A 23,997-nucleotide genomic window follows, 5' to 3' on the forward strand; every position below is an offset into this window, starting at 1 on the left:
ACAGTGGTTCCAAGAGCACGTGCACCTCCAGCAGCTTAACTGATAGCAAAGAATACTGGTAACGACTACCCACCTGGTACTAAGTGCTGTACAGATAGTAACTTGTGTAATCGCCTACCCCCACCCCAGCACAACCCCATGAAGCTACCCCATTCTGAAGCGGAAAGCGAGGCGCGAAGCAGTCAGCGCTCCTCGGGACTGTTAGGAACATCGCCTTCACCGCCAGAGAATGTAACACGGTGCCCGGGCAAATGACAAGTAGCTACGCTTCTCCTTCGCTGTGACCGTCCCAGCCAGGGAAGCTGTGCCCAAGCCCCGGGAGAGCCATTTACGTCCCCGGCCCTGAACGGCCACGGCTGGGGAGCAAGCTCTCATGGCAGGCGTGGCAGGAGCGGGCCTTAGGCTCGTGCTGGGAGCTGGTGTTCCTGGAGCACACGGGCGGGAAGCGCAGAGCCACGGGAGAGGGCCACGGAACTGACCTCGCTGGGCCAACCAACACCAAACTCGGATCCTTCCACCAGGAAACATGCCCACTCACCTGTGGCCTGGAAGACAGAGGCCTGCCCGTACGGAGGGGGGCAGACCTGGCCGCCGGTGACAGAGCGGCTCTCCTGGAGCCCAGCAGGGGCTGGCGGAATCGGACCCCGATCGGGCACCCACCTCGCTCCTGAAACGGCTTGCCTCTTGTGTTTGGGTTTATTATTTCTGCACTGCCACAAAAAGCCCTTGGATCGGCGTGAGTATTTCTTTTTTTAACCCCCCTGGCATGAGCGGCACACGGCAGAGGCACGCCTCGATTAGCTCAAGCTGTTCCTGGACTAATGAGACACACCGTGGAGTTTATCTGCGTAGCCTCTTCTGAATGGCTCGCGGGGCCCTCCTGCTCTCAGCCCTGCACGGAGGCGGGGGGTGGGGAGCGGGGGGGCTCCTCAGAAACTCTGCGGCAGGTGGGCAACCCACAGGGCCCAGCCCGCCCAGCCCAACAGCAGACCCCAGCCCCGCCGGCCTCCCCTCCCCACTCCCTAAGAAGCGACATGGAAGTCAGGGAGCACTGAAGTGGGAGTCAGGAAGCTTGGCCACTCACCAGCTGTGTGGCCATCAGGGAGCCTGTAGTCTATCCGGGCACTAAAAATTGTGGGATCCCTTCTCTTCACGTGCCATTCTCTACCCTCCCACTGCCTGCCGCCCACCCACACCTCACATTCCCTCTGCCCCATCCACTCCCACCAGGTCTGGATCTGCCTCCCACCCCAGGCTTGGCCTGCCCTCCTCCAGGCACAAAAATCCAAATACAGCCACGGATTTCACCTCCCTCCTCCTGAGCCTCAGCCCCCACCCCTGCCTGTCCCCTCCCCTCTCACCCAGCACCCCTACTGCATTTTCTCTCCCCCTCCCACCCCTCCTCCCACCTTTCTCCTGCCGCCACTCTAGGAACTTCAATGAGAAAACGGTACCTTCTTTCCACAGACTGCCCTGTGCCATCCCACCTCTGTCAAACCGAAATCTCCTCTTTCCCAGCTGACTCAGTCCTTTCCTAGAGCCGGTGAGGATCCCGAGGACAGGCCCTACAAGAGACTGAAGGCCAGAAGGGTCCAGCCAGCCAGGGTGACACCTGGCTCAGACACAGATGAGACGGCGGGCCTTCACTTCTAAGATTCCATGGCAACTGTCTTCGCACACCACGGCATCCCCTCTCTCGTGAGCAAAGACGAGCCTCTAGTCTGATTGGACCTCAGAACTTTTTCACCAAGGTCTCGAGACACAGCCCAAACACTAAGGCAACGGAAATGGAGCAGCTGACATGGGGCGATTCACCCAACAAACATTAGTTACATTTATTAGTTTAAACGGATTGTAAAATAAACAGCATCTGCCCTGTTTACTGGAACAATGTGGCGGGGGGGGGGGAATGGTGAAATATATTTAATCCTTAGGGGATTAAATATCCCCATTCACTGGAAAGCCTGCAGGAGACCGCTCTGGGTTCACATTCCACCTCCATAGCTTACTGGCTGTGCAACCTTGGGCCAGGAACTGACCCTCTCTGTGCCTACTAAACCATCTAGCACACCAGATCGCCCAGGGACTAGAACTGATCCTATGCTGCTGCTCTTCTTCTTCTTCTTCTTCTTCTTCATCATCATCATCATCATCACATGAAAGTTTACTGAGCCTTTAACATCATCCTTTATCATCATCATCATCATCCCATGAAAGTTTACTGAGCCTTTAACATGTCAGGCAATAATCTAAGTGCTTTACATGAATCCATTAACACGACAACTCTGAGAGGTACAGACTGTTGAGATCTTCATGTCACAGATGGAGAGAGAGGTCAAGTAACTTGCCCAAGGTCACACAGCTAAGTAGAGGATGCAGAATTCAGCCCTAGACAGTCTGGCTCCAGAGCTACACCATTCAATCTGAGATGTTAGGCCCAGTGGCCAGCAAAGAGTAAATCATTCAGCAACTCACTTGCTAGGATTATTATCATAATATTGGCTTTATTTTTATAAGAACCATTGCCTCAGAGGGATGATTTTATTTTGCCTTTTTGAATTAAATTTCAGTCCTAGGGGCACCGAGCCTAGCGTAATAGCTTCTATTTCTGCCTGCTATCCACTCCCATCATAGTGGAGAAAAAGCCCGGCTGAGGGGACTGCCTGCTTACAGTTTTATGGGTCAAGCTACATTCTCTGGGCCAAAGAGGCTGGGGGGTATCTCCATTCGAGAACTGTTGGCAAATCTCTCTGTGGCCAGGGCCAAGTGCAGAATGACAGCTACCACCTGTCCCTCTTGACGGGAGAACAGTGGGGGCAGAGGGCCGGGCCACAGAGAGAGAGCAATGCTCCCCAGCCTGAAATACATATGCCCACTTCCAACCATCCAAGGGGCCTCCTGGCCAGGCGGGGGCTGCCCTCCCCAGCCTGCCACGCCAGCCACCTCCCCTGAGCAGCCCTAGGCATGCCCCCAGAGCGGAAGAGCAGTGCACCTGGCAGCAAAGAGCCCTTTGACTTTAGAGGGAGTGAGCCACTCGACTCCGTTTAACTGAAAGCTTTGCCCAACAGAGCCCAAGTGTGCTTGTCAGCAACAAGCAGGGGTGGGAAGCATGGGGCAATGAGGAAGCCCCCTGCCACCCCACCCGGAATGGGCTCTGCCACCCAAGTCGCTCTGCAAGGTGAGGTGTGGCCTCTGGGAGAGACCCAGCATCCTGGGCTCTGAGCCGGGATGGCTGGTCCCTGTGCAGCATCATGGCAGCCACCCAGGATATTGCTCAGTCCAGAAATCTCCACCTGAACGTCCCAACCTCGGGATTTTAGACAAAGTGTCACAGAAGGAAACCTATGGATATGGGATGGTCAAGAACCCAGGCTGTGGAGCACTACAGGTCTGCGTCTGAATCACTGATCTATGCTCAAGCCATAACTTGGTATTACGTCTGTGAGCCTCAGTTTCTCATCTGTGCAATGGACACAGAACCAGGTTAGAACTTCAACCCTGGAAAAGATCAGCATTGCAAGACAGAAACAAACTGCCCCCCCCCCGCCCCACATCTCCAGTCATCAGGATTTCTCAAAATGCTGAAGTCAGAAGTCAGGGGGGCAGATACTCTCAGGAGGGCAAGGGTGCGGAGTAGGGGGGCTCTGGGGTACTGGTCATGTCCTATTTCTTGATCTGGGAACTGGTTATAGAGGTGGACTCCCCTTGTCAAAATACATCAAGCTGCACGCTTTCTCTTCTGTACTTTGCTGCTTGGATAATACGCTATACTTCAATTTTTTTAATTTGTTAGAAAAACGAACAAAATAAAACTTTGGTACGAGACGCATAAACTGGCCTTTGTCCTCAGCTCAAAGTGAGAACTCTAGATGTGAGCACGCATCTTCCCACGAGAGCCGCCTTCACCCAGGGCTGTATTTACAAGGCCAGCCCCTAACGGCACAGCTGCCCGTGCAAGCCCTTGGTGGGGCTCAGGGATCATCGTCGCCAGTGATGCCAACGCATCCCCGCTGACTTCCACAAATATTTACCGAGCAGCTACCATGCACCAGGCTTGGGTCTAGATGTGAGCAAAACCCAGAAAGCCCCTTCTTTAAACAGGCTTATTTTGTGGGCCTGAGGGAAGAAAGGAAGGAACGGCATTTACCAAGGCCCTGCTGTGTACAATGATGATGCCCCGGGCAGCACACTTGACATATAGCGTAAACGTAACACTCCTGCAAACTTCAGGCTCATCCAGACGATCCTTGGGGCCTTCCTGCCCCTAAACCTCTGGTGTAAACTACCCAGTCCATGCTGAGAGGAAGCCCAAAGCCTTCTGTAAGATTTAGTTCCTCCAAGATTTTATTTTTTAGACAGCAAGTGAGCTGTGGCCCGGGGCGGGGGCGGGGGGAGAGAATCTTAAGCAGGCTCCAAGCCCAACACGGGGTTCGACCCCACAACCCTGAGATCATAACCTGAGCTGAAATCAAGAGCCAGACGCTTAACTGACTGAGCCACCCAGGCGCCCCCTCCAAGATGTTTTGAAGTAACTAGCAAAGCAGAGCTCCAGAGACAGCTTATCTGAGTCCAAACCTCAGCTGTGCAACTCTGGGTAGGTTTCTTAACTTCTCTGTGTCCACTTTCCCATTCTCAACATAGGAGATAGGACGACCTGTTAGGGTTCCGTGAGGACTGAATGAGAGGATCCAAGGAGACAATGAGATGCTTAGAACAGTGCTTGACATAGAGTTGCTGCTGCTGTGATCTGCGTGACTTCTGCCCGTTCCTAGCGCCCTGCCCCTTTCTCTACGGTCTTCCGTGAAACTTACCCCAGTCTTCATTTTCCACAAAAATCCAAACACACAAAGCATCCACTGTGGTCTCCACTGCTCATTTATCTTCTCGTCCCTCTCTGGGAGGGGAAGCACGGACAGAAAGAGAGAGACACACAGATGGAGAGAGGGAGGAAGAGCCAGGGCATTCTGGCTTTGGCTCCTCCCAGGACCCGCGCCACCCAAGCCAGGAGCCACACTCGCCCTGTGCGGGTCTGAAGCGAGCCACGCTCTAACTGGAAGCCATGCCCCAGATTTCACAGAATCAGTGTGAAATACAGAAGGTAAAATCGCGCAATAATTTTTATACGTATTTTGGTTGTACTGACCTAAATACAACCGATTATTACAATTCGTTTTACCTATTTCTTTTTAATTTTTTATAGTATTATTTTATTATAGTATGTTAGTCACCATACAGTACATCCCTGGTTTTTGATGTAAAATTCCATGATTCATTACTTGCGTATAACACCCAGTGCTCCATGCAATACGTGCCCTCCTTAATACCCACCACCGGTCTATCCAGAGGGGAGGGGGGTGGGGGAATGGGATTAACCTTTTTTTTTTTTTTTTTAACCGTGGCTGCCGGAAAGCTTTAAATCACCCGTGTGGTCTCTTTTTCCATCAGATGATACGAACGTAGCTGATTAAGGTGTTTTCCTACACAAGGCCGTTGCCTCCTTCAAAGGCACTTTCATCCTCGTTCTTGAGATCAATGTTTCACTCGATACGTTAATACATGTGAGACAAAATGCCACAGGTGCAGAAACTCCACCCGAGAGGGAAGGATGGAGTCTGCCTGAGGTCATGTGCTTTACAAACGCTGGGGCCAGAACCAACCAAACGCCAAGCCAAGCTTTTCACCACCTCACCTATGTCTCCAAGCCTGCCCCACGCCATCACCTCCAGGAGAGAAGGAAGAACTAACAGGCAATCCCTTGCCACCAGGGTCTCCCACAGGTGGCTGTGTTTTAGCGGGTAAGACCGCCTGGTACCTCAAGGGGAGACAAAGCTCAAACGAGGTGTGAGTTAATGTCTGCAGAGATAAAATCAGGATGTGTGATACTCTGACCCCTTTCACAGCGGGCCCTACGTGACATTTCCAATCTCAGGTCCTTCTCATGTTGGGTACACTCAAGGCACCCAGCAGATCTCGGGGCTCACTGCTAAGGGGGGGGGGGGCTCACCATGGACCAAGCACGTTGCGTCTTGCAGGAGGTAGGGAGGAATCCTCCCAATACCCCGTGAGACATGGAGTGTTGACGCCCACTTGACAGACGAGGAAACCGACTCACAGGGAGGCTCGTCATGTGCCCCGTCGCCCAGCGAGCCAGGGGCACAGCGCAAATTCAAACCAGCCCCTGCTTATCAACTACAATCCGCCCCTCATTTCATGCCTCCACGAGCCCTTGCTCCAGTGCAAAAATACCCTTTTACCCCATTTTCTGTTAACACTGCTCTCTCTCTTTTCATAAAACCAATCACTGCTGCCCTTGGTCCCCATGAACTTTAAACACCATCTATCCTGTACCTCCTACAAAGGGTTAGAATTCATCGCTTACGTGTCTGTTACCTCCATCAACAGTCTCAGGCTCTTCGCAGGAGAAGCTTTGCTTTATCCACAAATGTACCTTCGGTTCCTGGCCCAGAATCAGGCACACAGGAATTAGTTAATAAATATGTGCTGACTGAAAGAAATCATCAACCAAGCAACCCATCTTGACACCGTTTTTTGCTCTGAATACTTTTCCCAACCAGCTTCCTCTTTCTGCATTCCGATGTTCCTCCCCATGGGTGGCTTCTCCACCCATCTGCCTGCACGGAGAGAAGCCAAACGCATTGCTTTCCATTGTAGCTTGGTAACACCAATTGTCACCTCTCCACTTTTATTAATTGCTGGGTTAATCAAGCACTCCAAATTGTGCCCACCCACGCTAACACGAAAGTATCTCTGGATGACCAAGAAAACAGCATCGAGCTGAAGCAAAAGACAGGATCTCGGAGCCTTTTGGACCCGGCCTGGCTGCCATATTTCTCAGACTACGTGGGTCCAAGTCACATCAGATGGAAGAACAGTCTTACCAAAATCTTCGCCATCCAAGGCTTCCACACAGCAGGCAGGCATCAGAGTGAACGCTGATGGACGTTCTCATCCCAGCGCCCTTGCGACGCTGGGAGTATGCTCGTGTTGTGCCAGCTTTCAGGGAAGGACACGGAGGCTCGGAAGAGGAATATGCCACAGGCTTGCCCAGGGCCACCACGCGGATCCCTGCACGAGGCCCACCCAGTCCCTGCCGTCCAGGACACGAGGGCCACTCTCCTGCCTCCTCCTTGTGGCCTGGCCCACTTTCCCTGACTTACCTGCCTCGCTCTGATCAGTTAATCACAGCGGGGCTGCCCCACGTGGTCCAGGTTTTCTTTCCTCTGGGTGCGTTTCCCCATCCCTCCCCAACGTAAAAGCTGAAGCTGTTTGCATCGGAACCTTCAGCAGAATCTTGCTTTCAAATTCTAGAACAAGTTTTCCTACAGGTGTTTTCGTCCCCTCTGCTGCTCCCACTTGTGACATGGGCGTTCACGGAGGTACATTCCTGTCCCTCACGCGCGCCTGTCTCTGCACCATTCTGTGTGCAGCGAACACAGCAGCGGAGGGAGGAGCAGAGGGGAAGATTTACTGTATGTGCTCACATACTTTTTTAGGCTTCCGATTGCAAAAAATAATGTCATCCTTCCAAACCATCCCCTTCTACTTTATAAAAAGCAGCTTTTTTTGTGCTCAATGAAGATACCACGCAGGCCACAAGGCCAACCCGTGATGACATTCCCTGATAGGCTTCCATATGGAGAGTCTAACATTCCAGATGCCTTTGCCATGTACCAAGTTTCCAGAAGCATAGTTACGAGCACCCCTGGGGCCGAGAAAGGAGTTTTGCGCACAAGACATGCTGCCCGGCTTCCCGTCCAGCTTCCCGAGCAAACTGCTCAAAGCCTGCAGCGGGCCCGGGAGCCCCCAGGGGTCCCTGTGCTAAGTCGCCAGGCGACGTCAACTCCTGCTCTCGAATGAGCAGGTGGACAACTCAAAGGGAAGGCGTACATCTGTGTGGGAAGGCTGATCGAAGCCTCTCCACCCAGAGAGGAATCTAGGAGATGGAAGGTAACACAGAATTATAATCAACTTTCTCAAATGTAGGTAATAAACCGACCCCTTTCAAAGGAGAGGGAGAGGCTGGTTGAAAAGCACAGGTCTTCTTGTATGAAAATAGTTGTTAAGTGCAAAAGATCACAGCAAAGGTTCATGGCTATTTTTGTTTGTTTATCATCAAAATATAAACCCCCAATTTAAAAAGTTTTGTTGAATTAGCAGCTCCCTCTTCCAGGACATCACGGAATAAAGACCCACGGATCTCATTTTGACAAAGACCCGCCTCCGAGTCTGTTTCACCCAAGTTAAGCCTTAAGGGTTAGGGAAACAGGTACGAGGAGCAGAGCGGTGATACCTCGCCTGTGTATGAACATGTGGACACTGACATCTGGGACTTACTCTCCAGGACAGGAGGCTGACTGTAAAGGTCCCCAAGGCAGCAACGACCAGGACCAACACACCACACGGAAGAAAAGTCTCCCACAACACACACACAGAGTCAGTGCTAACAACCTTCCCACACCTGCCAAACCACCTCTGTCCTTCCAGACTCCTTGTCCTGCTTGATGGAAAGGGCCAGTGACCCAGGGCCAAGGAAATCCTATGTTTAAAGCCATCTAACTTCTGTCTAGATCTTGCCAAGTGGCTACCACTTCTGCCCCCAGCAGTCACAAGGGGGCCAGGAGATGAGCCAGCAGGAAACACTGAAACCTTGAGGAAAACACCCCCGGTGAAATTCAGCTGGGAAAGCCAGGGCCATCTCATCAGGAAAAATGGAAGAGCAATGCTGACCTCTGCCACAGAAAGGAACTAATGACAGTAAATAATGCACTTTGCAAATGAAAGTTCCATACATACCACAGAGCAAGAAAATGCCCTTAATTACCTCACGACAGCACTTCCAGTAAACTCCTGAGGTCGGATCTCCCAATAACAGGTGTGCATTCCTGGGTTACAAAAGTGAGCCCCAATTTTTATTTTCTTCTGTTGTTCTTCGACCTTCTCTGTTAGGATTACCTTGAACTCTAAGGGCCCAAAATTATGGGGATTTCAACAGACTGATGGAGCCCTCTTTCGATTTATTGCTCCATACTCCAATTTTCCTCACGATGGACCAGAAATCACCCTGCCTCTCCGCAAATCTGGGGAGGCCATGAGACACAACACAGAGCTGGATGAATTATGTGGACAATGGGAAGACTTGTCACTTTGTGCCCCAGCTTCCAAATCAACAACTCAAGAAGGCTGGATGAGAATATCCCTACAGACCTGCTGGGCCACCAGCCCCAGGGGAGACCATACAATGGAAGAAGCCTGTTTCAGCCTCAGCATCTAAGCCCGTTCCCATGGGACACAACAGAAGAGACAGCAGACAGACTCCTCCACCAGCTGTGGGGAGGGCGGGCAATGCCCCTCTGGCCCAAGTCACGGTCACCTCCTGCCTGAATTAAAGCAAGCCCCTCCTACAGGGTCTCCCTGCTTCCATCTATGGTCCCTACAGAGGGTCCTCAACAGAGGAGGGTCCTAAGTGACACTCAGAAATGGGTGGGCTCAGGCCAGTCCTCCAACAGCCCCAGCGCACAACCTGAACCACCGAGCCTCCACTCCTCTTGGACCTCATCCCCTCCTACTTTCTTCCTGTGCTCCCTCCCTTCCAGACACTGACCTCCTATGGTTTCTCAATTAGCAATTGAGAAATGGCCTCAGGGCCTTTGCACTTACCCCAGCTCTTTCTCCATTATCTCCATGACTCATCCCTTTATCTTTTCCTATGATAGCTCAAATAGCTTCCAAGAATCCCCACCTGAGCAACTGAAACCTGCAAAACTCTACCCCCAACCCTCCCTCTCCCACAACTGCAATTTCTTTTTCTCCCTGGGACTCTTCTCACCCCAGAAGGCTTGATCTATTTTGCTTCTTTTGTTAGTCTGTCTCACTCGCCTGGAACACCTGGAACGTAAGGTCCTGGAGGGCAGGAAGGCAGCTCACGTGGTAGATCTCGGTCAACACTGGCTTCCTCCATTTACTACCACTCACTAGTCATTCCTGAGCAGACTGTCCCTCCAGGCTCCTAGGAACACATCACTTTAAAGCACATGTATATTTGTAAAGAACGTGTTCCTGGGTCACCGTCTGTGGGACCTCTTTCCTCTGATGGCATTAAAGCATGTACTCTTCACACACAGTAATGGCTTGGGGTGAGTCAGCCCAGGAGAAGCTGCCCACTTATCAAACCGCACATCTATTCGGAGTCCCTAACACGGCGCCAGCCCAAGCCAAGCGCCCGACAGGAGAAGGCCCGTGCCGCATCCAAGCGACAGTGAGTTTGGCTGGAATGTCACAGCGGAGCAAGGAATCAATCGGTGGGAGACCGGGCCGGGCCAGATGGGGCAGGGCCTGCAAGGCCAGATGCCACCGTCCCGCAGAGCTGCCAGATTCTTGAGGTCACTGCTTCCACAGCCAACGCTGGCCTCCAAGGGACAGTGACCGGAGCACCTCTAGGTTCCCTTACTGCTCAAGGCAACCTCCTTCCTGTTCTCTGAAGCCCAAGCTCCCTGCAGCCTCCGAGACGCCTGCCAAGCCTAAGGGCAGAGTCACCCTGAGCCCGTGATGCTACCAAGAGCACGCGCATTTTGTGAGGCTTTCTACTGGGGAAAAAAGCAAAAACACAAAAAACGAAAAAACAAAACAAAACAAAACAAAAAACACAATTTTTAAACTAGAACCTTGGGAAATAGGAATAACCGCAGTGTGTATAGGTGCTGAGCTAGGCAAGTTTCAAATGACGACTCCTTCCATCCTAATGCCCTGACTCGACATTAGCATCCCCATCTGACCCACACAGAAACTGAGGCTCGGATGATAAGAAGGAATCCACTCCAGCCCGAAAGTGACCAGAGCTTGCTTTCGAACGCAGTCTGTACGGCGCGAGGGTGGGTCTGACAAGCAACACCGCCTTTCACAGGACCGAGCGGATCTATCCCTCTTTCGGTTGCTGAGAATATAACAAAGTTGCTCCTGGGTCACCCAACACCAGCTGGAGTCCTGGGTGACTCTCTGCAGCTCAAACTCCAGACTGGAATCCAGAAGCACACCTTCCTTTCGGTGGCCAAATGACACATGTAGGCGACAGGACTTGGAAGTCCTAAGACCCAAGTTCAAATCAATCCCTCGAAGCCTCAGTCTGTTTATCTGCGAAACAGGAATGCTGATCCCATGGCCACCTCCCATGGCTGCAGTAAGGACCTTATAATATTTATTGACAGAGCAATAAAAGGCTTGTTTCTGTGCTCTGAGACCTGTAAAAGGCACTTAGAACAAAGTTATAATTATGATGAAATCCAGTGAGTAACACCCATTAAGAAGTCGAAATTAGGCATAAACAGCTCAGCTACCCTCCAGAGCAAAGCACGGGTTCATCTGAGCTACAATTTCCTACTCACCTCCCACTCAAGCCTGTGTCTCTCCAAACTTCATAAAGGACAAGAACATAGCCCTTATACTGACCTTCCAGGAGTCATCCAATCTAGAAAGGGTGGGCTTAAATCACACCCTCCCCTGGTCAGCATCCCAGGTAAGTAGCCACCAGTGCCCCACCAGACACTGACCCAGGGCAGTTCTGACCCCTGGTGCCCCGCAGGTACATGTGGACCCAATACATTCCTACGTCCTGCCTTCCACCACCTGGAGCACGGCCGTTCTCCCTCTTACACAAATGTTTCCCCAACCTGAGTGACCAGGGGCCATGTGTGTAGACAAGAAGTTACAGGGAACCCTTGTTTCGGCTTCATTTTTATTCCAATGTTATTTAAGCATTAAAATGCAAAACGTTAAAATTTTAAAAACTATTTCAATAAGTGTTTATTGAGGGCTAAGTGCCAGGCACTGTGCCGAGCGCTATTTACAGAGTAACGAAGAGGTACCCCCAGCCCTCACGAAACTTCCACCCCAGCAAATTACCCAGGAAAGAAATGAACCAAAACATCCCACAAAAAAATGTAAAAAATCAACTGGGAAAATGGTCTCAAAGCTCTTTTAAAAAACACAGAAGGTTAGGGCACCTGGGTGGCTCAGTTGGTTGAGTGTCTGACTCTTGATTCCAGCTCACATCATGATCTCAGGGTTGTAAGATCGAGCCCCACATCAGGCTCTGCACTCAGCACAGGGTCTGCTTGAGATTTTCTCTCCCTCTCTGTCTGCCACTTGCACACGTGTGCTCCCCCTCCCTCCCTCTCTCTTTCTCTAAAATAAATCAATAAACAAAATCTTCAAAAAAAATTAAAAAAACCCACACACACAGTCTGCAAGTTTTGACCTGAACAAGGCAGTGTAAGAAGATTGAGGGCTGCTAGGTAAACTGAGGTTGGGGAGTTCCAGGGCGGTGGTGGTGGATGAGAGCTGATTGCCAGGTGAAGAACGGGGGGCAGGAACATCCAATGGGGGCCGCACATCCAGGACCCGTGGTTCTAACACAACCTTGAAGGCAACAAAACTTTCGAGGTACCCGGTGGTGGTGGGTGTTGCTTTTTAAAGTTCAACATCAGCGTAAGTTTAAATTAACTCAACATGATAGTCAATGCTGCGCCTAAACCAGCACTTTCTTGAGGGAGCATGGTTTGCTCTGCTCAGGTTGACCAGATGCTTTTGAGGTTAGGGCCCCCCGCCCCCACCAGCCTTGTGCCTTCTTGATGCTGGAAACACTGTGGAACAGCCCAGATGCCTCCATCACCATAAGCATCCCCATCCATCCCTCACGAGTTTCACTTAATTGAACAGTAACCACTTGGTACCATAACAATGGCTCACTGGTGCAGATCCAGGGCCAGTATCTGGTTAGAGGTGGTCACGCAGATGACCCAGAAGATACTTCCATTAATTTGAGATGACATTAAAATGTCAAGTTAGAAAAATTTAAGTGGGGGGAAAAAACTCTCCAGGAAAACACCTGTAAGCCCCTGAAGGGACACTAAAGTCCTAGTGAGGTACCCTCTTCCACACCCTCAAAAAAATCTCCACACCCTCCCTGTTGCCACTTCAACCGCCTCTCCACTTTTCTTTCAGACTCAGACGTGGTGTGTGTGTTGTGTGGATAAATGCAATCACGATGCTGGTGAGGGCCACTACTTGAACAGACGGGGGCTGAGAAAGGGGCCAACATTCACGGCTAAAAAGCACCTCCAAATAGGTCCTCACCCCATACTCAGTTTCATAAAATCCCTCACCCGCTGTGGAGACGAAAAAGCCAGGAGTGTTCGTAGTGGCTTACTTCAGGTCAGTCACCCACTTAGTCAAGCCCCGGCTTTCCCGGAGGTCGGCCTGGTCCTGGGGCTGGGCTCAGTGCAGCCCCTCACCTCATTCCCCCAAAGAAAACCTTCTCCTTTGCATTGTAAACAGCAGGTGTCTCCAGCATTCTTACCCAGCTCCCTTCAGAAGCACTGTGGTTTTCCTTTTAATTACAGGAGCTTGTCCTCAAGCCTCCTCATTCAATATAAATGAAAAACATTCTGATTCAAATGTATCACCTTCCCATTTTAACTGTCAGATTTGCAAGCATAGCTGTCTGACAACTTTGTGGCAAAGGTCCCAGAATTTCAGTCCCTCCTGGGCCAGGGGGACTTCTGTGCCCTCACCAGCATTCCTTAGCACCATTTATGACATCTTTTTCAGAGGGAGAAAAGAAAACATATCCTTTTGGAGTTCATCCATTCATAAGTTGGAGCCGGAATAATACACATTTGGAAACTATGCAAAATAGTTCCCTGAAATAAATTTTTCCCCCTCTTGGTTGCCTCTGAAGTTCTAACAGGGGCAAAAGTCAAATAGGGCCTCTGTTCCATCAACTCAAGTCCATCAGGCCTACTGAGAACATCTGATCTGGGAAGGTGGGCTCTGGGCCTGCTCTTTGCTGGGCGCCCCGTGGGCACTCACCACCAGGGAGGAGAGGAGACCCCGCTGACCCTCACCAAAGCACCCACATAAAATGTCAGCATAACATACAGGCTCAAGCTGCTAGCTTCACTATAAGAGGGTGGGATCATTTGAACTGGGTCTTAAATGGACAGTCTTGTCTTGAGTGACCGGAAGCCAGGGGAGAAGAGAGGCAAACAGAAATCGATTCATTCGTTTGCTATTTACAGAGTGCTCAGAAAGCGGAGAAGGTCCTAAGCTCCGTGCCAGAAATACAGGAAAACAGACACGGTCCCTGCCCCTGGTGGGGTCCACAATCCCCCGGGATAAACAATTTTAAACACGCAGGCAAACACAAATGACCAGCCATGTCAGCACCGAAAGGGACGCCCCCAAGTGTCTGCCACCCATAAACTGGGACCCTGGCTCGTGCCTGCCAAGTCTTCCCAGCCTGGCAGACACACTGGTTCCTCAGGACTGGCAAAGAACAATGGTGGACAGGGCCACAGAGAGAAGGAGACGGGAAACCAAAGATCTGTGGGTGCCCACTAAGTTTTAGGGACAGAGTCAGTGCAGCTGAGGGGTTAGGAGCATGACTGTGGGGGGTTCAAATCCTACTTCTCCCCACAACAGCCCTGTAGATATTAGTGGGGTTCTCAAACTTCCTTTGTAAGGTGGCAATCATCATCCCATCACAGGGTTTTCTGTGAGGATTCAAAATGTTAAATGAATCCATTCATTCAGGTTAAAAAGAGTGCCTAGCACATAGCTGGTGCTGAAACCAAAAAAGAAAAAAAGAAAAAGGATTTCTAGTGGGGGTTTTTTCCCGCTTTTAATTAACCTGTATAATAACTCTCGAATGTGGATTTTATCTCGATTTCACAGATCAAGAAACAGAGGCTCGGAAAGCTGTTATGGAACGTCACCAGATTCTCACAGGTAAATGCTGGGGCCAGGATTCAGATCTGGGTCAAGTTGAGAGTCATCAGTAAATGGTTTCAAAACCCGGGAGTCATTGGGTCTAAGTTTATTGAGGTTTGAACTAGCATGAGCTATTCTGAATTTATTTAATGTCTGCAGGATTCCGAATTCCTAGCTCTCTTCAAGAGAATTGTGATCTTGGTGATAAGCCAGCCTTACTAGGCAACAATTCCTCAAGGTGTTTAAGACAAAAATGGGTCCCAGTTCCTTCTGTTGGGCTGCCTCAGTTTCCCTAAAGCGACAAGCATTAGGGCAGCTGGAAACAAAAAGGTTAAGAAATTCCAGAAACTCAAGTTTTCACAGCTGTGTTGGTCACAAGAGCTCAGAAGGTTCACGGCCAGCACCTCCCTCACCCAACAGGCCGTAACAACAAACATTTATGAATGAGCACCTGCCATGTCCTGGAAGCTACGCTGGGGGACACTGGGGGACGTGTGTACAGTTGCTGTAAACTCACGGCTCCTCTCCTCTAACCCCCTTCTTCTTGTCTAATTCAGACTCAAATTTTGAGACTCACCTCAGAGTTCACCACTTCCAGAAGGTGCTACCTTTCTTTTCTGTGCTCTCCCAAATACCTATAAATATTTTCAGGATCTCCATACCTGACCTGGCCTCATTGTTTTCTAAAGCTCAGTCCAGAAACCAGCTACAATTTCCATACAAACACTATTCCTTCTTAATAGATTTATTTGGGTTTTTTTTCTTTAACAGATGCCATTTGAGCCCCTACTGCGTGCAAGACGTCATCCTATGTGCTAGTCACACAAAAGTGAATGGAGATGACGTCAATCTCACGGGAGAGACAGGTACAGGGAGTCCAATGTTACCGCGTGGCTTAGCAATCTACCTACCCTCTCTGGCTTGGCTGATTTACCTGGAAAATGGCATTAACATTAGTAGCTATCACTGCCTCTTAGGTGATGATGAGGAGTACAGGAGACCACGCCTGTGAAGTGCGGAGCAACCGCGTCCCTGGCACTCAGCAGGTACGCCGAGCACATGCCAGGCAGTTCTTTGTGATAAGCATCGTAAATACTGGCGGTCATCGAAGGGGGTGCTACTCTCTGACACTGATGCAGCTTCAAGTCTTAAGAGTCTTCTTTGGTCCAGTAAAAGCGAAGTCATAAGATATTTAATGGGAAATTGGCATCAATGCAATTAGCTCTGATGAGAAATCAATTTTGAAACATCACATATTCTAAACTCAGACACCCAGTCAACGGTCCTCGATTCTGCACTTTGATCACATTGTCAAAGAACACCTTTTCAAAAGGCCACCCCCTCCTTGAGGCCTTCCTTGATCGCTCACCCAGCAGACTCTCCTTCCTTGAACTACCTTTACTGAGTCCTTTCTTGGACCACTGAAGCACCCTCTCTGCCCTGTGGGAGCTAACGATCTTGTCCCGGCCCCACCACCACCGTCCCCAAACTCCAAGACCTGAGGATCCGTGTCTGAGTCATATTAATATCTCTCTATCAGGCCACCTGTCACACCATAACGCTGTGTAACAAGCCATCCCGGAAAGCAGTGTCTTGAGGCAACCATCACGTATCTTCACTCAAGCATCTGCAGGTGAGCGGGGACTCAGTGGATCTAGGGTGGGCTTAGCATCTAATGCAGGCTCGCGGGTCAGCTGGGCAGCTCTGCTCCAAGTGTCTCTCATCCTGTTCCTCCTCAGAAGAGCAGGCTGCCAGGGCATGCTGCTTTCGTGGCAAAGGCACCGAGTGGGAAAGAAAAGCAGAAACACACAAGGTCTTCCAAGGTCTGGGGTCAGAGCTGGCACGCCGTCACCTGTCTCATCCTTCAGCTCAGAGCAAGTCACACAGTGGAGTCCAAACTCAAAACGGCAGAAATATACCATAATCTTTGGGTAGGAATTCCAAGAATTCAGAAAGGTATGAAGAATCAAGACCATTAACACAACGGGCATATCACATCCACGACCCAGGAGCCTTCTGACAAGAAAAAATAACCCCCGGGCACTGAATGAATGAGTGAGTGAATGAATGAGTGAATGAGTGAGTGAATGAATGAATGAAAACGGAGTGGCTTTCAGAGCCTTGTCAAGACATCTGACAATTCACCAGCAGCCACTGTGAGTCCTAAACCCGGTACAACAGCAACACTCATCAAATATTAGTATGTTCCAGGTCCCTAGACTCCACTGTACTTTAGCTGGAGAGGCAAAATTTCAAAACCTTGTCGGTACACATTGTTATTTTTTTCATGGATCTCAGATTAGGAAATAAATCAATATATCCATTCACATACACATCACGCCCTCTTACTAAAAGAAGAAAAACAGTGTTTTGCATACATGAGGTGAGGGATGGGTTACAAAAGGAGAAGGTGAAGAGGTGACTCTGAATCAAACCTACGGTGGTTAATTTTCATTTAACTACCTACCTGAGACTAGAGGCTCAGCAGAAGCACACTAACGTCCGTGAACTTATGAAATGGTGCATTATTGAAGCCACAGCAGGGGAAAGGGCTCAGTTTGGAAGACATAAAAGACTAAAGCCTGCAGAACTGTCATTTTCCATTACAAGGTAACTGCTAAAAAAAAAATACATTTTAATTAAGAAAGAAGACACCAGCTCCAAGAGGATAGATTTAAAAAAAAAAAAAAAAAATTTAACCCATAGCTCTCCATTCCTCCTGCCCTAGGAAAGCCTGCAGCTCCTTCCAGAGCTCAAGCAAGGGAAAAAGGCTTGAATCCGTTTCCCCCTCCAGGTCCCAAGGAGACCAGCTACAAGCCACCATTTGTTCCTTCATGCGGCAAATCTTTATCGAGAGCCTTCTGTGTGCAAGACATAAGGGGACAGAAATGCCTGCCGCCATCAGCTTACGTTCAAGTAAATCACACAGTGTATTAACAATCGGTGATGCTACATATAGGAAAAAATAGAGAGGGGTACACGAGGCGGTGGGTGGAGTTAACACAGAGTCACAAATTAAACGGGGCAAAAATCACCAATTGTGCCCCTTCCCCAAGTGACCTCTGGCTCTCTGTGCTTCCACTCTCAGAAGCTTTTTGAACCAATCGCCCGCTGAGGCTGCACGCAGCACCCATGACGGGTAAATCAGCATGCCATTTGCTCCATCAGATCAAACCTCGGGTCCTACCCAGGACACGACTGCCATCTACTACCCTCATCAAAAGGCACTCCAGCTACGTGGAAACAGCCCAGATTTAACCACTAATTCAAGGCAATAATGAAAAGCAGTCTGTGCTGATACAAGCAGCTGACTTAGTAAGGGCTGTGGGGTGTGGATCCCAACCCCTCTATCCCCTTCACTGTGTGTTGAGTAGGACTGAGTTGAAGGCACTATAGGTGCAGGGCTCCCCTGAATCCATAGCAAACTATAAGCTTGCCTCACTGGGTCCCCGAACTGGGCTCCTGGAAGCCAGTCCTGTGGGCAGGACTCTACAAGGCCAAGGCTACTAAACACAGAGAGTCTGCCTCTAAATGGGGGGTCACGGGGGAGGGTGATGGTGTTTGGGACCATGCCCCCACCCTTGACCTCTGTCCACTCGACCTCCTGCCCAACCACCCACCACGTGGACGGCCTCCTTGCAGTGTGCTGAATCTTGGCTGCATGTGCTAACCTCCTGGGGAATTCTGGATCCCCCGTACCCAAGCTGCACCCCAAACCCATTAAATCCAAATTTCTGGAGGTGGGACCCAGGCATCAGTAGACGTTAGAGCCCCCCAGATGATTCCGACACACAGCCAAGGCTGAGAGGCACTCTGGACCCCTCATTCTGCCCACCAGGGTTGCCAAGCCCAACTGAAACCGCCCTTCCTGACCACCTGGTCTCCCTCCCTATTTCGGCTTGAGGGTTCAGCTGTGCCCTCTACCCCACACTGTCCCGCTGGGGGCCCCCAGGAAGAAATTATCAGAAGCCTCCAGGTGGCCTGCGTGCAGCAACTCTATTTTCCAAGCAAAACTGGGACACGGGACCTGGCAGGAACACCCCCATCCTCTTCCGAGGCAGTGAGCCCAGACAAGTTAGAGGACGGTTTCAGAGTTCTAATCCTGGTTTGGACACACAAGCTCTCCGTGTGACCTTGGACAGGAAGATAAACCCCACTGCATCTCAGCGTGCTCCTGTGTAAATCAGGCATCATGATATCCGCCTCACCAGGGCTGATGGGAAGACACAAGGGGAATCATTAATCAAGGGTCTGACATACAGCAGGTGCTCAAAAAATGGCAGCAGCTTGTATTAATTTACTGCCAGGGAGCCAGCCCAAAAAGAGTTTAGATACCCAAACAGAGCATCCGGGACAGTTTCAGGGTTTATGGGGACAGCAAATGGGGCAGAATCTTTGAAATCAGAGCCACCCTAGAAAATCTGATTACCCGCAGTTTGTACAGTGAGCATTGTAACTGAGAGGCAAGAAACCGGGTGAAGCTACTACCAGTGGGAGAGAAGCGCCCACCTGCACAGGTGGGTGGAGTTGGTACCCTGAGTCTCTGGCAAAGTCCATCACTGCACTGAAAACTACTCTTCTTCCCGCCAACAGGGGATGCATCCCATCCCCCTCAAACCACAAACCAAAGGACAGTCAGAAGGAACCAGAAGGGTGAAGTGGCTCTAACAATGAATGTAAGTGACCATAAACAGAAAACAGAAAAATCTGCACACTCCCCGTGGACAGGAAGGGAAGATGGAGGTCTGAAGGGACCAGGGTGGATGGAAAACTAGAATGGGAGAAATCCAGACCAAGTCTCCCGTGAGGCTCTGTGGTAGCTGTCTATTGCCGAGTAACAAATCACCAAGTTGGTGGCTTGACACAGCACACGTTTATCATCTCACGGTTTCTGCAGCTCAGGAGTCTGGCCATGGCTTCACTGGGTCCTCTGCTTCGAGACACGCAAGGCTGCAATCACAGTGTCCAGGAGGTGTCCTATGGAGGCTCTGGGAGAGAAGCCACCTACAGGCTTGCTCGAGCCCTTGTGCTGTAGGACGGACAGGCTAGCCTCCTTGCTGGCTTCAGGCTGGGGGTCACCCCCAGCTCCTGGCCACATGGGTTTCCCCAGCATGGCGACTTCCTCAAGCCAACAAGGAGAGTCTTGACAGCAAGTCAGCCGGCGAACGTAGTCCCAGAAGCCACATCCCATCACCCCTGTCTTCTATTGCTTAGAGCGAGACCCACGTCCCACTCACACCATGTGCAAGGGATTACACGAGAGCATAAACATCGGCAGGTGGGGGCAGAGAGAACCACGATTTTTTCCCCGCTGTGGTAAAAAATACACCTAACAAAATCGACCATTCCAACCATTTTTAAGTGTATAATTCAGTGAAATTAAGTACATTCCCGTCACCACCATCCGTCTCTAGACCTTCTTCATCTTCCCAAACTGAAACTCTGCAACCATGAAGAGCTAACTACCCATTCTCCCCTCTCCCCAAGCCCCAGCAAACACCAGGCTTGCTGTTCCTTTGAATTTAACTCCTCTGGGTACCTCATAGAAGTGGAATCAGAAAGACCCAAGAGCAACATGACATTGGCAGCACCGCCTCGCCCTCCATGATGCCGTCACCCTGCTAGAATGTGCAAACAAAATGGCGTTTGCAGCACCCCACCTACAGGGGGCACCCCACCTACAGGTGCCCAGGATGTTGACCACCCCCCATACCCATTCTTTGTGTGCTCCTGACTTTTGCTGATCATTCTGCATTTTAAAGAAGTTATCTTCTGTCTGAGCTTTCTGTTCTTAGATACTTGCCTTCTCCCGCTATTCAGAAAAGCTCACAGTGAAAGACAGTCTCTGCCAACACTGCCCTCGAGGCCAAGTGTGGAGGCCACACAGCAGAGCGCCTTCCCCACTGACCAGACCTAACGAAAGAACACCAGGAAAGGTCCTCAGAGACAGGAAACTCGGGATGAGAAAAGACTTGGGAGTCTCTTTTCCAGGTATCTCCCTCTATCTTTTGCTTCGCGACTTCTCTGCCCAAACCTTCGCAGGTTAGGGGCAGTTTTGCAGGAAGGAGGCCAGTCCTCTGAGGAGCTCCCTTCCCCCAGACCCCAGGAGGAAGCTGAAATGAAACCTCAGGCTGACTCGCTCACAACAAATGAGACACAGCTTCTTCACAAAGAAGCTGGCCACCTCGATCAGAACACCTGCAGCCTTTAAGTCAAGCCTGTTCTTGTGGAAAACCTCCTACCTCCACTTCTCTGCTTTTATTTTTTGCTTACCCCAAAAGCTGCGAGCAGTAAACTCTCGTGGAGGGTTCATGAAAACAAAGTCCCCGGGATCTGTTATTACGGGCGGAATCAGGGGTTCCTTCCTGCTGCCCCAACGTAGCGGGAGAAGAAGAGAGAGGGAGGCAGGCCAGGTCCACTCGGCCACCCAGTGAGCCCGGCCCTGTGGCAGGAGGTGGGCCCGACGGGAATACACAAGGGCGGCAAAAAAGTCCTTATCTCCCTCCATCCCATCTCAGCCAGTGAAGGTGAAATCGGAGGGGGAATGCCAATGAAGCCTTGGATCTCCAGACAGCCAAAAATGTGGCGCCTTATTACGGAGTCTAAGTGACTGCAAACAGGCCATTATCAAATCTCTTCAGTGACAAAGCTCTGTGTTGAAGGGGACAAATAAAAACAAGTACATTAAGCACAATAAATCACAGGGACCTGTCGTTGAGACCCATTATCCCTGGGGATGAAGGGACTGTTCTCCTCCCTGCCTTCCAGCTATCGGATCCTGGTTTTCTCATCATTGTTTTAATATTGCAGCCATTACTCTCTGTGCCACGAAGAGCCTGCTGTTTCTCTGTAGTTCTGGGTGGCAAGGGCATAATTTGTTTTATGATTTGCTTGGGAGGGTAGCTGTTTTATATTCATCTTTAAAAGATGCATTCAATAATCGTAGCAACGAGACCCTGCTTAAAAAACAAGACCCAGCCCTGCTATTCCTTCCAGCCACAGCTGGAGCAACCCAAAAGGTACCCAACAGTTACCAGGAGAGCCAGGCCGCTCTCTTGGGGGAGGGGGGGCGCGCACCTGCCCAGGAACAGCCTCAGTCATGTTTAAAGAGCCACCGAATCATGTGGAAGGTAGCCTGGACAGGGGGGAGGCAGTCAGAGGCTGGAAGTCAGGGGACCCGGGTTTCACCACTAAGTTGGTGTGACCTTGGACAGGTCCCTTGGGCCCCCCGGGCAGAAGTGTCCCCACCTACCAAATAAGCCAGTTGGTCCACACGTCTCTGTGGAGCCCCAAAGAGTCTGCATTTCTATAAGATACCGAGGGAGCGTGAAGAACTTTAAGCTAGATGATAGTACTTATATTTATTTCCTCCTCTCTCTCAATAAGATGGTCACAAGAGTCCTCCTAAGATCAAACCAGCCCACTGCGCAACTACCCAAGACACCTCCCACCCATTTCCTCTCCCACCCATGTAGAAGCCTTCCTCCTGGCCCCTTACTCACTGAGAAGTTATTTTCTGGGACAGCTCACGGTAGATCCTGTAAACAAGTGCTCTCCCAATCTTATTCAGCAGGAAGTGGATGGGAGGTCCAGAAAGATCACACTGGCTGGGCCAGCTCTTCACAGCAGGACCCATTTACACTCTTCCCCATCAGAAGGGAATGAGGCAACAAATGCTCTCCACTCTTCTGCAAGATGGCTGCCAACACCTGCACGCAGCATGGGGATGCCAACAGTCCTTTCTGGCATTGCCGTTTCAATGACCACATCTAAATGTTACCATGAGAAGAACACTTCTTGCAATGTAATGCTTCCGAGGGTGGCACCAAGTGAGACAGCCATGTAACAAAACTTATCCCAGGACTTTGTTGCCCATCCAAGAGGCAGGACATAAAACCTACCTGATGGGGCCCAACTCCCAAAATGCTCTATAAAAGACTCAAATTCAGAAAAGTCAAAAAAAGTTATAAGCTCTCTCGTGTTAGAAAAGGAGCTGGGTTTTACGGATCATCAAAGCCCACTGAGAAGCCTCTTGGGAGTGAGAGAGAGGATTCTTTCTAACCAAGCGATGTCTCTGGCTTTGTAAAATTTGGTGTAACAACCCAATAAATAGCAAGTGGAGTTAGATATATGGGAGCTTTTAGCCTCGAATGCAGGTAGCAAGTGTCAAAGGAAGTTGCTTTGCATGCAAACGGGACAGAGAGCAGGGAGACGATGTGTCCCAGGCGCCATGAACCACAATGAACCACAGGCCATAAGGAAGGAGAGCTCCGTGCAAGCAGGGCCTCACGTCTCATTCGCCTCACCCCAGTGCCCAGCACAGCGCCTGGCACACAGGAGATGACGCGTGCTCCCTGAATAAGGGAGGGAAGGAAGGGAACGCAGCAAAGCCACATCGATGACCTGCAGCCCCTGGAAACACTGATCCAGGTGATGGGAACGATGTCAAGACCTACTTAACAGAGAAGTGAGATCTCAGCCCAGCTTGAGCACCTCCAAGGAAACATCTGGATATACATGTATTCAGACAGCAACCTATACTCAGCTGTACGCAAAAGGGAGTTAAAGACTCCAAAACCTTTCAAGGTCCAGGGGTGAGGGTTTTGAGTGTTGTTTTTGGTTTGTGTGTTTTGCAGCTTTTTTTTTTCTTACCACTGCAAGTTACTAAGACAAAGCGAAAAAGAAACACGCTCTGAAAACATTCTTAGCCTTTGCCCCAGTGAACCTCTTTTGAATATCAAAACACAACTCATGAAAACAAACCAACAGGGCTACCACGTATTCCCGTGCACACCACGAAAGAGGCAAGAGTTGGGACAGATGTCTCGGGATGTACATCTAAATTGTACTGCAGGGCACCAGCGAGTGGCAGGCAGGTCAGGACGAGGCAGGCAACAGCAGTCTAGGGTGCAACAGGGGGCACGGCTCCACCTCGGGGCGGCCCTCCCCCTTGCAAGTCCAAGGCCAACTTGCTCCGCGTTTCCGGAGAACGCACAGCTCGGTTCAAACACTCACACTCCCCAGAGGGCTTTTAATTGAAAAATCACACCGAACATGTCATGTGCCAGATCCGAATGCTCACCGGGTACCAGCACCTGGGAATAAAGCGTTCCCTTCTTTCCCTCCCTTATTCAGGGAACACGCATCTCCTGTGTGCCAGGCGCTGTGCTGGGCACTGGGGTGAGGCGAATGAGATGTGAGGCCCTGCTTGCA

The sequence above is a fragment of the Ursus maritimus genome, unplaced genomic scaffold, assembly GCF_017311325.1.
Source record: "Ursus maritimus isolate PB19 unplaced genomic scaffold, ASM1731132v1 scaffold_21, whole genome shotgun sequence".
NCBI lineage: Eukaryota > Metazoa > Chordata > Mammalia > Carnivora > Ursidae > Ursus > Ursus maritimus.